At 39.4% G+C, this 15,026-nt stretch overlaps 1 protein-coding gene across 1 annotated transcript in view; it reads left to right on the forward strand.

The window, feature by feature from the left end:
- Window positions 1–9,269: 9,269 nt before the first annotated feature.
- The window catches only part of NRSN1 (neurensin 1), a 191,286-nt gene continuing 185,529 nt past the window's right edge, over window positions 9,270–15,026 (forward strand). The window contains exon 1 of the mRNA XM_044065742.1: window positions 9,270–9,371. The gene's annotated coding sequence lies outside the window, so the exon portion shown is untranslated. The remainder of the gene's footprint in view (window positions 9,372–15,026) is intronic.

The following is a 15,026-nucleotide window of genomic DNA, read 5'->3' on the forward strand; positions in this document are numbered from 1 at the left end:
CAGGTAACCATTTGTATGCCTTTTTCCCACAAATAAAATAACAGTTTTCTACTTTAGTAGTAATATGCATCAGCCCTGCATGAAACATTTTCTGATCTATAACTGACAATTGTTTAAACAAAACTGGATTCTTGCGAATGTCATTCATGCTTGTTTTCAATGAGTTCAAATATGAGTCATAATTAGTATTGCAAAAAGTATTGCCATTACTATTCTTAATATAACATCGGTAAGATATGGTTATATTACAATTACTCCAGCCTACCTGGAGGGTATCATTTTTATAAAAACATACAACTCCTTTTTGTGTGACAGGTAAAAATAAAGCTATTTTGTCCTGTGATCTCACAGTTCCTGTATCGAAGAGTAAATTCTCCCAAGTCTCATTTATCCCCAAAGGGATAGCGGACATTATCAATCCTCCATATGCTGTTGGTATAGCTGTACAAACCCAGCAATTTGAAATGTTCATAGTCTCTGCATATACACGTTTCATGGCTAGGTATGTGTTAAAATTTGGATGCCAGTCTATAGACGTTTCATCATGCCTTCCCACTTTCACTTGTGTGGTTGTGTGTAGGATAAACCACAACAAGAGGAAAATTGTCACAATTACAGTCAATAAATGTACACTCAACAAAATGATTATGCAACATCTCTGGGGTTGATCTAAATTTCTGTTCGCTTTGTTTTTGGCCATCTCGGTCTGGTTGTATATCAGTCACAAGGTTTTTATCAAGTTGAAAGTTCTTTACCGGTTTACAATGTGTAAAATGAACCCAGGACGTCCTCTCGGCCACTCTAACTGCAGTAGGTGTTGCCAACAGAACCTCGTATGGTCCCTCCCACTTTGGACTCACCCAATTCTTTCTTTTCGTCACTTTCAGCCACACGAATGTCCCAGGGGCCAAGACTGCTTCCACCGGTCTGGTCTGTTTCTTATCTGAAAAAGAGTTAAACTGCAAAACAGATTTATTTGTTAACAGTTTCCTCATATAACTAGCTAATGAACTGTCAGCCTCTTGCTCTGATGGCATGAGAGCTTTCCACTGAGGCACATAATATGCTCTCCCAAAAACCATTTCAAAGGGAGTCAAACCTTTTACATTTGGAACCATTCTCATACTCAACAGCGCCAAAGGCAGACAGTATATCCAATTCTTTTGGGTCTCCTCTACTAGCTTCCTAAGCTTATTTTTGAGGGTACCATTGTACCTTTCCAACAGTCCTGCTGACTGTGGGTGGTAGGCACAATGGTTCTTTAAGGAGATACCAAAAAATCTCCCAAGTTGTTGGATTGTCTGATTCATGAAATGAGTGCCGTTGTCACTATAAATCCTCTCCGGAATGCCAAATCTAGGGATTATCTCTTTTATCAGGGCTTTTGCCACTGTTGCTGCATCCGGGTTTTTGGTTGGAAAAGCTTTTACCCATTTAGAAAACATGTCTACAATAACTAAACAAAACTTTTTTCCTTCACACTTATTCAATTCTATGAAATCCATACAAATAGTATGGAACGGATATGGTGGTATAGGAAAACTTCCTTGCTTGGTTTTAAATGCCCCTTGTGCATGGTGCTTGTTACAAGTATGACAAGCTGCACAAAATTTTTGTGTGTAATTTGTGAATCCGTATGTTTGGAATATTCGGTTTACTAACTGTACCATCCCCCCTTTTGAGACATGGCACTGCCCATGGCTCAACAAAGCTGCATATCTAAATAAATTAGATGGCAATATCGTTTTTCTCTCTTTGGAAATGTACAGTCCATTCTCAAGAATTGCACCTCGTTTTATCCATTTTTGTTTTTCTGCTTTTGTAGTAAGCATCTGCATTGTTTTTAACATGTCTAAACCTAAAATCTCAGAGGGTTGTAATTCCTCATTCAAAAGTAACATTTCTGAGTCTGAGGCTGCTTGCTTTGCAGCTGCATCAGCTCGTGCATTGCCTTTTGAAATCTTATCCTGCTGTTTCGTATGAGCTACACATTTACAAATAGCTACTTTGGTAGGTAACTGAATAGATTTTAATAACTCCAAAATAAATTGTGCATGATTAATAGGTTTTCCACCAGATGTTATCATTCCTCTATTTTTCCATTGTTGTGCAAATACATGTACTGTAGAAAAAGCATACTGACTATCAGTATATATGTTTACACACTTGTTTTTTGCTAAAGTACATGCCCTCGTCAAAGCTATCAATTCTGCTGCTTGTGCAGATAAGTTGTGTGGTAAGGATTGAGCTTCTAAAATTTCAGTGTCTGTAACTACTGCATACCCTACCAGATTCTTCCCTGTAGGACCCCTTCTACATGAGCCGTCCATGTAATATGTCACCTCAGCATTATCTAAGGGCATATCTGTGAGATCTTGTCTAGGTAAAGCTAACTGTTCAATTTCCTGCAGGCAGCTGTGTGGTGTGCCCTCCACAGGAGTTGGAAGTAATGTTGATGGATTTAATGTCGTACATCGTTCAATTGTCATATGAGGTTGGCTCAGCAGTATAGTCATACACGAAAGATGTCTAGCAGGAGAAATGTATGCCACTTTTTCTTGCAGTAAAATTATTGCAACTGCATGAGGCACTCTCAATGTGAGAGGGTGGAATAACACCACTGAGGCCAAAGCCTGTACTGCCATTGCAGCTGCAACTACTGCTTGTACACAGTGAGGCAAAGATCGCGCCACTGGATCTAACTGTGATGAATAATAGGCTATGGGGCGTTGCTTATCCCCATGTTGTTGCGTCAATACTGACGTCATATATCCTTGCTTACAATCTACGGTCTGAAAGAATCGTTTATGATAATTTGGAAGTCCTAAAACTAATGAGGAAGCTATCAACTGCTTCAACCTGCAGAAAGCCGTTTCTGCTTTGGGTGTCCATTGTAAGATATCTTGTGCTGCCATTGGTGTCTTATATATCAAGTCAGTCAGTGGAGCAGATTCCAAAGCATAATTTGGTATCCAGCTCCGACAAAAATTAGTTGTACCCAAGAAAGACATCATTTCCTTCTTGGTTGTTGGTTTGGGTGCTTGCAAAATTGCTGTTTTTCTTTCCTCATCCAATATTCTACCTTCATTGGATATTACATATCCTAGGTATCTAACTTGTTTTCTCCAAAGTTGTAACTTACTTTTGTTCACTTTGTGTCCTTGCGTTGCTAAAAATTTCAATAATGCTACAGTATCCTCCCTGCATTGTTGCTGGGTGGGGCTGCTAGCAAGATGTCATCTACATAAAGTAGAATTTGACTACCTCCCGGTGGGGTAAACCCTGCCAGATTGCCAGCCATTTCTTGTGCAAATATTGTTGGGCTCTCACAATATCCCTGTGGTAGTCGAGTATACGTATACCTTTTACCCTGAAATGTAAATGCAAACCAATATTGACTATCAGGATGTATAGGTATTGAAAAGAAAGCATTGCTAATATCTACCACAGAGAAATACTTCTGTTGCGGTTCTAAATCGTTTAACAAAGTATGTGGGTCTGGCACTGTAGGTGTTCTAGGTATTACTGCATTATTTGCAGCTTGTAAATCTTGTACCATTCACCATTCCCTGTTTGCTTTTTTAACAGGAAATAGGGGTGTATTACATGGTGAATCAGGAGATTCTACCAGTACTCCTTCTTTGAGTAATGCTGCTATTATAGGCCTAATTCCTATTTCTGCATCCTTTCTCAAAGGGTATTTTTTTTTCTGTGGTCTAAAAGCTGACTTTGGGGTTATTGTAACTGGTCCTGCTGTTCGAATAAGTCCTACATCTGACTTGCCTGTTGACCAAAGAGTTGTTGGAATTTCACATAAAGCCTTTTCTTCTTCTTCTAATAAAAACACTAATCAGCTGTCCTCACTAGATTGCAAGTGTACAGCTGTATGTGTCTGTGTTAACCAATTCAGTTTTTGTTTTTGTATCCCTTGTTCTGATAGTTCTAAATCAGTCTGTTTCTCCCATCTTGTTACTTTTTCTCCTAAGTCTCCCCATTTTACATTTTTGTTCTTTGTCAAGCTGACATGTGGTAACCGATTTGATTTATATAATGCAAGGAATTCTTGAGGTAATGAACAGCTAACTACACTGTTCCCCTCAGCATCCCAGTACAAAGTACGCAATACTAGTCTAGTTGCACGATTTCTGAACAATTCTTGCTCATACTCTCTATCAGGTCCTGGTGTAGTACAGTAGTATAGAGTACAGTGTAACAAATGCTGTCGATCAGTGTCAAGGGAGGGGGCTTTACTGATGGCTACATTCATCAGTTCCTTGGTTACTGCCCATGGACCAGTCGTGACTAGGTCCTGGCTGTACCAGTAAAAAGTTTCACCCTGCGATCGCACTACAAAGGTATCCATTTGTCTCTGTGCCTCCATACCTTGTACAGTTGGAACTACTGCTATGCCAAATATCTGCATAAGGTCCCTGCCCAATAGGTTCACTGGACACTTTGCAGAAACAACAATTTTACTTCTCTGGGTCATACCTGAAACAGGGTCAGTTATCGCAATATCATGGGAAAGCAGTTCCCTATATAGCTGTCCGTTTGCTGCTTTCACTAGTATATAATCAGGTGATTCTGAATGTTCTGGTAACTTGGAGGGGTGTATCAAAGTCCGTGACGCTCCTGAGTCACACAGGAATTTGACTTCCCTTCCCTCCAGCAGAAGTGTAACTTCCGGTTTCGTATCTGCTAAGTAGAGCTCTAAACTCAATAATGCTAAGTCCAAAATTTCACTGTCTTCATCCTCCATATCTACTTGCACCTCCTCTACTCCTTCTATCACATTTACATTTGTTTTCTGTTTATTAACTTTTCCTGATGATTTCTGACTTTCACATGATGTATCTTCACTATCATATAGTCAGTCCTCATCTCCTTATCTTCTGTAATTACCTTTTTGTTTTGCTTACAATCCCTTGCTAGATGTCCCTTTTTCCCGCACTTGAAGCATTCACCTCTCTTTTTTCTCTCTTCAAAATCTTCTGATCGTTTGTCAGACTGTTTGTTTCCCTGGGCATTCTTCTTGCCCTTTTTACCTGATTGTAATACAAACACTTCAGCTCCATCTTCAGCAGTGAAGACTTGCGCCTTCTTTTTCTTTTTACTATTAAAATGTCTTTCAGCATGTCTAGCATATTCAAGTAAGGCTTGTAGCCTCCCTGTTCGATGGTCTATCATATGCGTCGTAATGAAGCTACTAATAGGTGCAATGCAACCTTTCAAAAATGCATTTTTCAATTGTTGTTCATACGGGTAATCATTCGTTTGGTTCTCAGGAACTGACATACCGCTATGATTATTAAAACATTCTAATAATCTAGCATAGTACCCATCTATTGTCTCATTTTCTTGTTGTATGCATTGATTAATGCAAGTCCAGTCTGCTCTAGGTTTCCATTTCTCAGAGATTCGGTCTGTTAGACCTTTCACTCTGTTGTCTAACTCTGCGTCACTATGTGGGAGTGGTCTAAGCTCTGCATTACGAGGATTCCAGGTGCCACAAATCATGTGCCAATCTGGACCTATAATTTGTCTTACTACTTTTTCTACTTCTTCCCCATTCAAGTGGTAACTCAACCTCATGCCTTGTAAATCTTCTAAAAATTTCGTAAAATTAACTTTCGGATGGGGGATTCCCTCAGTAGCCTTCCGGATATCTTCCGGTGTCCATGGTCTATATACTAAGAGTGTTGGGTCCTGCCCTTCCTGTCCTGCCTGAGGATTTGGAATTTCTATAAGTGGGCATATTTCTTCCTCACTCTCATCCTGTAGGTTTCTCTCTATTTGGTATGATTCTGTGTCCCTATGTGTTTTATGTGTTCGGGACCTAGTTTCAGTAGGATCTCTAACAAATGGTTGTGGTCTTGCTGAAACTTCAGGATAATGCGGAGGCGGACCAGCCTGTTCACTCACTTCATATCCTGAAAAGGGTAAGGGAGGGGGCAAGGGAGGAGGAGGAGCTGTTGCTATTACCAAGTTATTATCTTCTTTTTCTAAAAACAATGTTTTTTAATTTTTTAGCTTCTGTTCTCTACGATTTACTTCCTCAATCCACCTGTGTGCCTGAGGAAAGCCTAATTGGTGTTGCTTTTTTGCCTGACCTCCTGCATCAGATTTAAGCTGTTTAAGGAGTTTAACTAGTGAAGTTTTATCTAGTTTACCATCAAATTCATATTTGTTAACCCATTTCGTATAATACCTAACGTTATCGGAACGTTGTGATTGCATGTATTTTGCGTCTTTGGTTAGGGGCGGCTCTCGCGATGTTTTAGTGCACTGATTACCCATGGCAAAGAAAATGTTATGTAACCCTTTTTTATCACGTGATATCAAATTCTCAGTTCCTGTTCGCAGTGTATCTAGAATAACTGCCTACCTTATTCTGTTACCCTGATCTATGACCAAATATACAGTACTTCCTTTTGTCCCTGATCTGCAAAACAAATCTTGACAACCATATACTGTAACCTAGTCCCTGATCTAAAACAGAAAAAAGGTAAATTCTTCCTACCTGAGCCTCCGGTATTGAACTGTCCAATGTCCGCTCTTCGGCCACAGATCAGAAAGTGGCCAGCCTCTTTAAACGACAATTCAGTCGGAGGTCTTTTCACCCAAGAAGAACCGTTTCAGTAACTTCTCCTGCGCAGTATTCGACCACTGGTAGACTCTGATCTGCAGCTGTCTGAGGGAATTTCCGGCTAAGAAGGACCAAACTGTTAAATAAAATCAAGAATTCAATACACAGGAGGTTCAGATTCAAAAGTTTACTAGTGTACACCAGGAGGCAAAAAACGTACAAGTACAGAATTTTGTCTGACATGAAACAGGAAGCACACAATCTTATATAGGTTTAACATTCAAGCTGTGCCCACCTTACTGACGTTGTATGTCACAGGGCATCTACATCACTTTAGCTTACAGTCTTCTATTCATTAAATCTGCTGATGCTGTATATTTTAAAAAAGTTTTCCTCTGGATACAATACGGCCTTGCTATCCACCTGGTCAGACATAATGTCTCTCTGTAAAGTTATTTCTTCAAGGTTTCATATCAGTTTGAAAACAATAGCAGATTCAGTCTTTTAATACACATCTTTGTTCTCTGTTACACTTTTTCACACAGCTGCGTGCTATCTCAGTAATACATATACAAGGCCAAATCATCCCAGCAGGAAAGAGCAGAAGATTTCATTATTTCACACATTTAATTTCCTGACCCAGTAGATAATCACTTGTGAAAAGCATAAACATTAAAACTTGCTAAGCTGGCATCTGCCAGGGTCGAAGGTCAGCTTTGCTTCAAGCCACACTGCAGTTTCAAAACTACTTTACATTTAAACATGAATTAATCCTCTCTACTATATGATTAATAGAATAAAATGCATTATATACTACTTTGCTTTTAAACTAGCATTTATATATTCAAATACACATTTTTCTAACAGTAGTGCTAGGTTAGAGTACAGTTTACAGTTAGAATTGTGAACAGACCTTAATATTATCACAAACATAACAGCAAATCTATTTATTAGAATAATAGTTTAAATTGTTGTTGTGATAAAATCTAGATTAAAGTTAAGGGTTAAGGTTAGGATCCATGTCTTATGCATTAAGTTATAGATTAGTCAGGGAAGTGGATAGAAAAAGTGGTATGCTCTATCCCAACCTTTATTAACCAGTAATAAATAAATAAATAAATAAACAGTCACTAAATAGGACTTTGCCCTTTATTGCAAAATAAAATTGGTGAAATGGAAATGAAACCAAAATATATCATTCTATCCCAGCCTTAACATTAACCTTAAACATTAAGCAAACAATTACATACAGTTTGGCTCACTATATGGCAACATAAGTATTGAGAGTGGTGGGAGATGTTAAAGAAGATTTCAAATGAGGAATAGTTCAAAGTTTCAGAAAAACACTAAGTTTGGGGGATTTTGCTAAGTAGGTCTCTCTCCCAGACTTATCTGAGGGGTTCATTGGGTCAAACCTGGGTGAGAGAGGAGGCTTTCTAGATTAACCAATTTAAATATTTGAACAGCTTCTAGTAATTTACCTTATATTTTCTGACAATTCCAAAAAGTCCTCACAGCCTTAGTTGAAACACAATCACCATAAGATTGAATGGTTGCTTTCTCAGAGTTAAACTTCTGCTTTTTGATTTTAGAAGTATCTCCAATATGATGTTTGTTATACACCTCATGAATAGAAAATAATGACTGATATGGAAAAAAAAACTATTGTGATGTATTTGGTACTTGAATTCAATTTTGTGATCCTGCTTTAGTATACTTGTTTTAGTGTTAGATCAACATAAACACTGAGAGTATGAAAGTGGCCAAGAAGAGCATTAAAGTAATGTGGTGCATGCATTTGAGGTCATAATACAGAACAATGTTATCTGCTGCTGGAGAACAAGAGACATGACAGGAGATACAATGTTTGACCAAAAATGTTATTAACCATCTGAAGGAAAGACAAAAGGCACTCTCACATGAATGTGTATCCAAAACCAGCAATGGAATACACATTTTCAAAAGAGATTTAAGAAAGGTATGAGGAGATTCCTACATGCCACATGCATGCATTAACATACTGTACACATGCCACATGCATACATTAATATACTATATACATGCCACTTGCATACATTAACATACTAAAGTGAATAGATGTGCAAAAAGTAGATTTATGTGCATTTGCATAACAAGCAGCAATGCAAGCAATAAAGGTGGGAAATAATGAGTTATGTCTTCTCTTACACTTCTCTTCATTATCTCCACTATGTATTGTACCGTTGTAACTTTTTCAGGATTCTTTCTACTATGAATGACAGGCCCACCTTTTAAAATAATTTCCAAAGGTAATTGCTGCATAAACCTATTACGGCAAAAACAGTTCTCTTGTAAGCATGAAGGTGGGTGTGCTGGGATGGGGGCACTGTTGCATTATTAGTCCTTGTGGGAAAATTACAGTCATTTTTCTCTCTCAACAAATGGTATTTTTATATTTTTCTGGTTGGTGACAGGCATCTTTCTTGCGTTTAATACATATCAGATACCAGTTCCCAAATCAGTGGATATAATTTCTATATAAAATTAATTTAGATGCAATGGAAATACCTGCTGGCATCAATCTTAATGGTTTCCGGAACGTTTCCAACTCTTTAATAGTGTTGTAACTGGCTATTCAGATGTTACTATTTTTTTCCGATTTACAGCACTTCAGCTCCACCTACGCTGCGCAGACTCATTGGAGTCTGTCCTTTGGAGACTTGTCCATATTTGTTTGAGGCATCGTGATGGGACCCGACTGAGACCCAGGGAAACGCAGATCCAGCAAAGAAGCATATTATGCCAGGTAAAGCCAATGCTCGCGTTATGTAGCAAGCAGGTGGCATAAGTGACTTTGACTATTGTGTTTTGATGTGTGATTTGAAAGTTGATGAGCTGATATAATGTTTAAGCAAATGGTCACCTTCCTACGTTTTACAAATATGTGGAATGGAAATCTGTCTGTCGGTCATGGTTTTGTTTGTCAAAGTCACATCACACCAAATTAGTTTGCAGCCGCTTTATTGTACTTTGGTTTCGTAAGTGATATGTTGATTTGACGTTTATAGATGCAAAGCTATACCTTTAAATATCTAGCAACGAGTCTTTAAATTATATAATCACATAGAGCTTTACTTTAGATAACAACCATATGGTTGTAAACAATGTGCAGGAAGAAAGGTGGCATTGAAAATGCAGTGATGAGGATTACATATTGCTCGAGGTTTGCACCGACAGGAAAAGAATTATCTAATTCCAGCTCAGCCTTCACTCAGTGCTAGCTGGAAGAATATAAGCTTACGTCATCGATTACGTGCGTTGTATAACAGAGTTTTCAGCACCATGGACAGTTCTCAATGAAAGCAGAGCCCAAACAGCATCTTAAAACGGGAGGAACAGCACGTAGCAGTTCTGAAAATGCTTGTGATTGATGTGATGTGTGGGGCGCACCAAATGACAGCGGTGTTTACCCGGGCTGTTAAAAAGTTAAAAAAATATGTCTCTAGTGGGATTTTCCTGACCCAGTAAGAGCATTTAGTGTCTAAGAGGAAAAGGGCATTAACTATTTTTTATTCTGTTATTTTCACTATAGCCTTGTTACCCAGGTGCCAAATGACACTGTCTAATGCAATCTCGGTACTATTGACTACCAAATCCCTTTTTTTAACTGTTTGTTTTGTTATGTTTAAAGTAACTGGGAACTAATGCCCAGTTTTGAAAGGTAAATTAAAGACATATCAAATATGCTAACATAAAACGCGTCATACCATCGGTTTAATACGTTTCAGATGTTGCTATACTGTTTTTAATGTTTTAGGAAACAGGCGTTGAAACTTAAAAACGTTGCTTGTTGTTTTAGTATGCTAAATGATGGTATACCTCTCTACTTCTTAGCTTAAGAATTCCAGACAAAGCCAAAAGTAATGGTTACAAATGTCCAAAATTAGAGGCAGATTTTAAATCCATCCGTCCACAATCCCTTTTTCCCATTTTTATACATGGGGTCAGGGTGTCATTTTTGCCAGTGACAATCGTCTATAAGCAAGGTTTTAAATAGTGCTGATATAAACTTAGAATGTTTGTAGAGTAACTGAATTTGCATTAGCATGCATTTTCTGAAAGATATGAAGTCTTAAAAATCAAAGGACTATCATTACTTAGTGACTGCAGTCCTAAATGATTTGCTAGAAAACATAAATGTTATAAGGAACAAACCAAAAAATACGAGGCAAAAATCTAAAAATTCCGCAAACTTCTGGAGAGTTGACAGGTATTAATGACAGTTGACAAAATCACCATCTAGACACTTCTTGTTATTGCAGGCCATGTGTTATGTAGCAAATGTAAAAATAAATTAATAAAATAATGCAAACTCCAAATCACATAAACAAATTTAATTTTAAATAAATAACTTCATATATGATGAATATGTTCTAGATAAAGTTATCAAAACATTTCTTTCTTTTACTACATTTCAAATTTGCCATGCTTTATGGGTGGCAATACTTCTTCTTCTTCTTCTTTTGACTTTTCCCGGTTAGGGGTCGCCACAGCGGATCACCTGTCCGCTTATAATTGGCAGTGGAGTTTTACAGTGTCGAGTTGCCAGCCCGGCGCCCAACCTTCCACAGAAGGCACACACACGTGCACACTCATGCCTAGGGCCAATTTAGAGTGTCCAATCCACCTACAGCATGTCTTTGGGATGTGGGAGGAAACCGGACCACTCGGAGGAAACCCACGCTACCACAGGGAGGACATGCAGACTCTGCACAGAAGACACCCCAGCTGAGGATCAAACTGGAGAACCTCTTGCTGTGAGGTGGCAACGCTAACCGCTGCACCATACTACAAAAAAAAAAGAAAGAAAGAAAGAAAGAAAAAAATCTGCAGGGTTAAAATTTTGACCAGTGTAGATATTATTAAGAGGTCCGCAAATATAAGCTTATATTATAAATATATTGTTATCAGTTTAGATTTTAGATGTACATGGCTGGGGGGGGTGGGGCCAGGGTGGCACTAAAATACTCATAAATAATCCACATATCAAAAATGTCACCACCTGAATCCTTAATAAATGCCACAGGGATGGAAGCATGCAGTTCACATATACCTGCATGGCCATTTGTGAATATGGATTCTGTTAGCATTACTATCGTGGCTTTTCTTTTTTTTCCCCCATAAGAACAGTAGTCCTGCAGTGAGACCAACTCTGCGATTCACACACAGTTAGTGCACTGTGCAGTGCAAATCAGTATAGATGTTGGCTATGCGTAAGGTATAGGTGATTCTGAGACACACATAGTGTGGCCACACAGTGATCAAAACACCAATACACAGTGCAAGCTAATGAGTGCATAATGACATGTAAATGAGAAACCACAGGCAGATGAGCTGCATTGACTATGCAAATGAAGCAACTCAAAATGGTGGACTGACTGAAACATCTAAAACATCAGTGCACATACCAATTTTTGAATACTGAGAACTGTGGTTTACAAGACGGAATCCATGCTAAAAATATCAGCAATAACACAGCAGTATATGTTGGGAATCCCTGGCCAATGATTGCAGTGTTGCCTGTCACAGTTATCTATACTAATGAAGAAAGTATGTACAGCTCATGATATACCACCAGTTCACAGATCAATAGTAGATTGTCAACCATTTCGGAGTGGAAATGGATAATGTAAAGCATCTATTCAAACTTTGCTGTGTGCAAGCAGAATTGAGGGAGATACATCTTATGACTATTAACAAGGATGGAAAGATATGCATTGCATTAACAATCATAGCTGCAGGGACCTTCCAATGACCTATGAGGAGGACTGAGGTCACATTAGAGATACAACTTGTGTCAGCCTCAGAAATTCTAAGCCAATTCCTCAACATTATGCTACAACATGTTGAGGGCATATTTGGTTCCAATGGACAGCAAAGGAAAGAACCAACTATGTGGGTCTTTTATGACATAAGCAATTTACCTGAGGTTGTGGGAGCCATAAATTGCACTCATATTGTTATCAATGACCTTCCAGGTGCAGAGGGCCTTCAATACATTAACAGAGAGGGCTTCCATTCCCTGAACTGTCAGGTGGTCTGTAATGCCTACAGCATTATTGATAATGCACCTGTGTGCCACCTGGGCAGTTCACATGATTTAGACATTTGGCACATGCCTAAACTATGCAAACAGTCCATGTGAGGTTATTTCCTAGAGGCAACTGCTCAGGGTGCAAGGTGTTAGAGGACACAATCAGATTATGCTAATCAGTTATTGCAGTATTGGCATTCATTTCTGTACTATAATTTTTTAATGCCAGTATAGAAAGACTGCCAATAACCACTAAGTCAGGGAGTTTTTTTTTTTTTTACTCCTTAACATAGAGTTGAAAGGCACCAGGTTGGGAATGGAATTAGGTGCTAAATGAGCCAGCTATAGCTCCAGCAATTCCCACAAGGTCAACTGGTTGATAGGTGCACATGTCAGACAGACAAGCCTGTATACTGAAGTGCCACGCATGCAAGTATCAGGCCATCTAAAACATATTGTTTGTTGCAGGTGATGCTGAATATAGATTCATAGGTTCATAGTAGGTTTCTAGCCTAACAATCCTAGAGCCCTTACAAACCTAGCCGTATTTATCCTGAGTTGACCCAACTGTCAGTGGTTAGCTGAGTGAAGTTCACAGAGGTAAAGGTCTATGGTAGTTAATATTGACTTCTTCTGTCCAGGAGGGATGTGGCACCACCCCAGACAACACAAAAAAAAATGATGCCCCACAGCCCTGATTGATGACCCTGAGACACATGTTCAGATCATGAAGGAAATGGCCTGTAATACAGCCCTTCTAGAAATGCAAAACTCAGTGGAGCAGGTATTCAAACAACTGATGAGATGTTTCAAATGTATAGAGACCTCAGGTTGGGCACTTCAATATGGTCCAAATGTATACAGCAAAATATTTCTTGTGTGTACCATGTTCCATAATCTGATACTAAGCAATCAAATGGAGTAGCAAGTGAACTTCATGGCAGGACCTACCATACAATTCCTAGCAACAGAAAAAGGTGGATAGTCAGGAGAGGAGTGTGTATTAGCAGTGCAATAGCCATGACAGACATGGACTCAATACATTGTAGCACTGGCAAGGAGGCAAAATCTAGTCTAGAACTATGGACCATGATTTAGAGAGTGCAGAAAAAAATGATGCATGAAGTATCATGCCCAGTATATGCAAGCAGGGCATGGACTAGTCATGCTTTGCATCACACATCACCATACCCACACAGGGTAGGGGGTTGGTGAGAACAGTCATCACCAATTGCACAGGTGTGGGGTAATAAAGTGACAGGTGACCTAGAATTGCAATGTAGCACAGATTCACAGGAGATGAACGTGGTAGCCACATGCTCTGGGAGGTTGTAAAGGGTCAGGAATCATGTCTTACAGGGATGGGGCTTACATCCATGGCATGACTGCTGCTGGTGACAACTATGCTGTCTTATTATATCATGGCTAATTCTCATGGTGAATCTTGTGTGCTGAGCCTTAGGAGGGGCACCACTCATTCCCTGGATGACACCCACAATCAGAGGGCTGACAAGCTGTGTGACCACAGGTGACAGGAATTGGTTAGAATTGTAGAACTATGCATGTGAACCCTGATAAGCCATCCAAGGTGTTGATGTAGAGAAGACATGCTATCCATGACCTGGAAAATTACCACTACTGGGGGGTGGGAGGCTATGTATCCACAGGTGACACTGATAATAACTCTCCAATGGTTTGTGTAGTCTGACTTGGTACAGCCTGGGTCAGATCACCTTACATCTAGACCCTCTTAAATCTCCAGACTGTATAGCCTGCAGAGGAGGCACACATGACAATTACAACATGTCTCATGGATGCACTTGTGGCAGCATTTGCCACCACTGACCTCACCAGCACTGTGCGCTCCCTGTAATTATATTCCAGGTCTCTCTACAGTTGGTGTGTGCCTTACCATAACCTATGAAGCACAATCACCATCTCCACACCACTGCGGGTTGCAGCACTATATGCTTGAATCACTGCCCTGCACATCCGTTGGTTCATTTTAAATGTCTTAGCCATATCATTGACAGTTCTGAAGCCATGGTGGCACTGCATCTTCTCCTCACATATCTTTCCTTCTGGTGGATATGCACATCTGTGACTGTGTGCATATTAGATAAGTGTGGGCTGTAGGGAGAGATAAGTAGTCATTAGACTGTCAGGTTGAGGATGCCACTACCATTGTAGAGACCTGTTATGACCACCCACAGATTCAAATACTGCAGCAATCCCTGACAGATATCTCCCCAATAATGCTTGACTGCAGAACCTTTGCAAGAGGCACATGCCAAGTGTCTGGAAGGCCTGCAAGTAGCACTTCATTCTCCTAGCTGGTGAACTTTTCAAGGCATTGCCACCCTCAGG

This window comes from Protopterus annectens, chromosome 3.part0 (assembly GCF_019279795.1).
Source record: "Protopterus annectens isolate FY-2018-M chromosome 3.part0, PAN1.0, whole genome shotgun sequence".
NCBI classification, from domain to species: Eukaryota; Metazoa; Chordata; order Ceratodontiformes; family Protopteridae; genus Protopterus; species Protopterus annectens.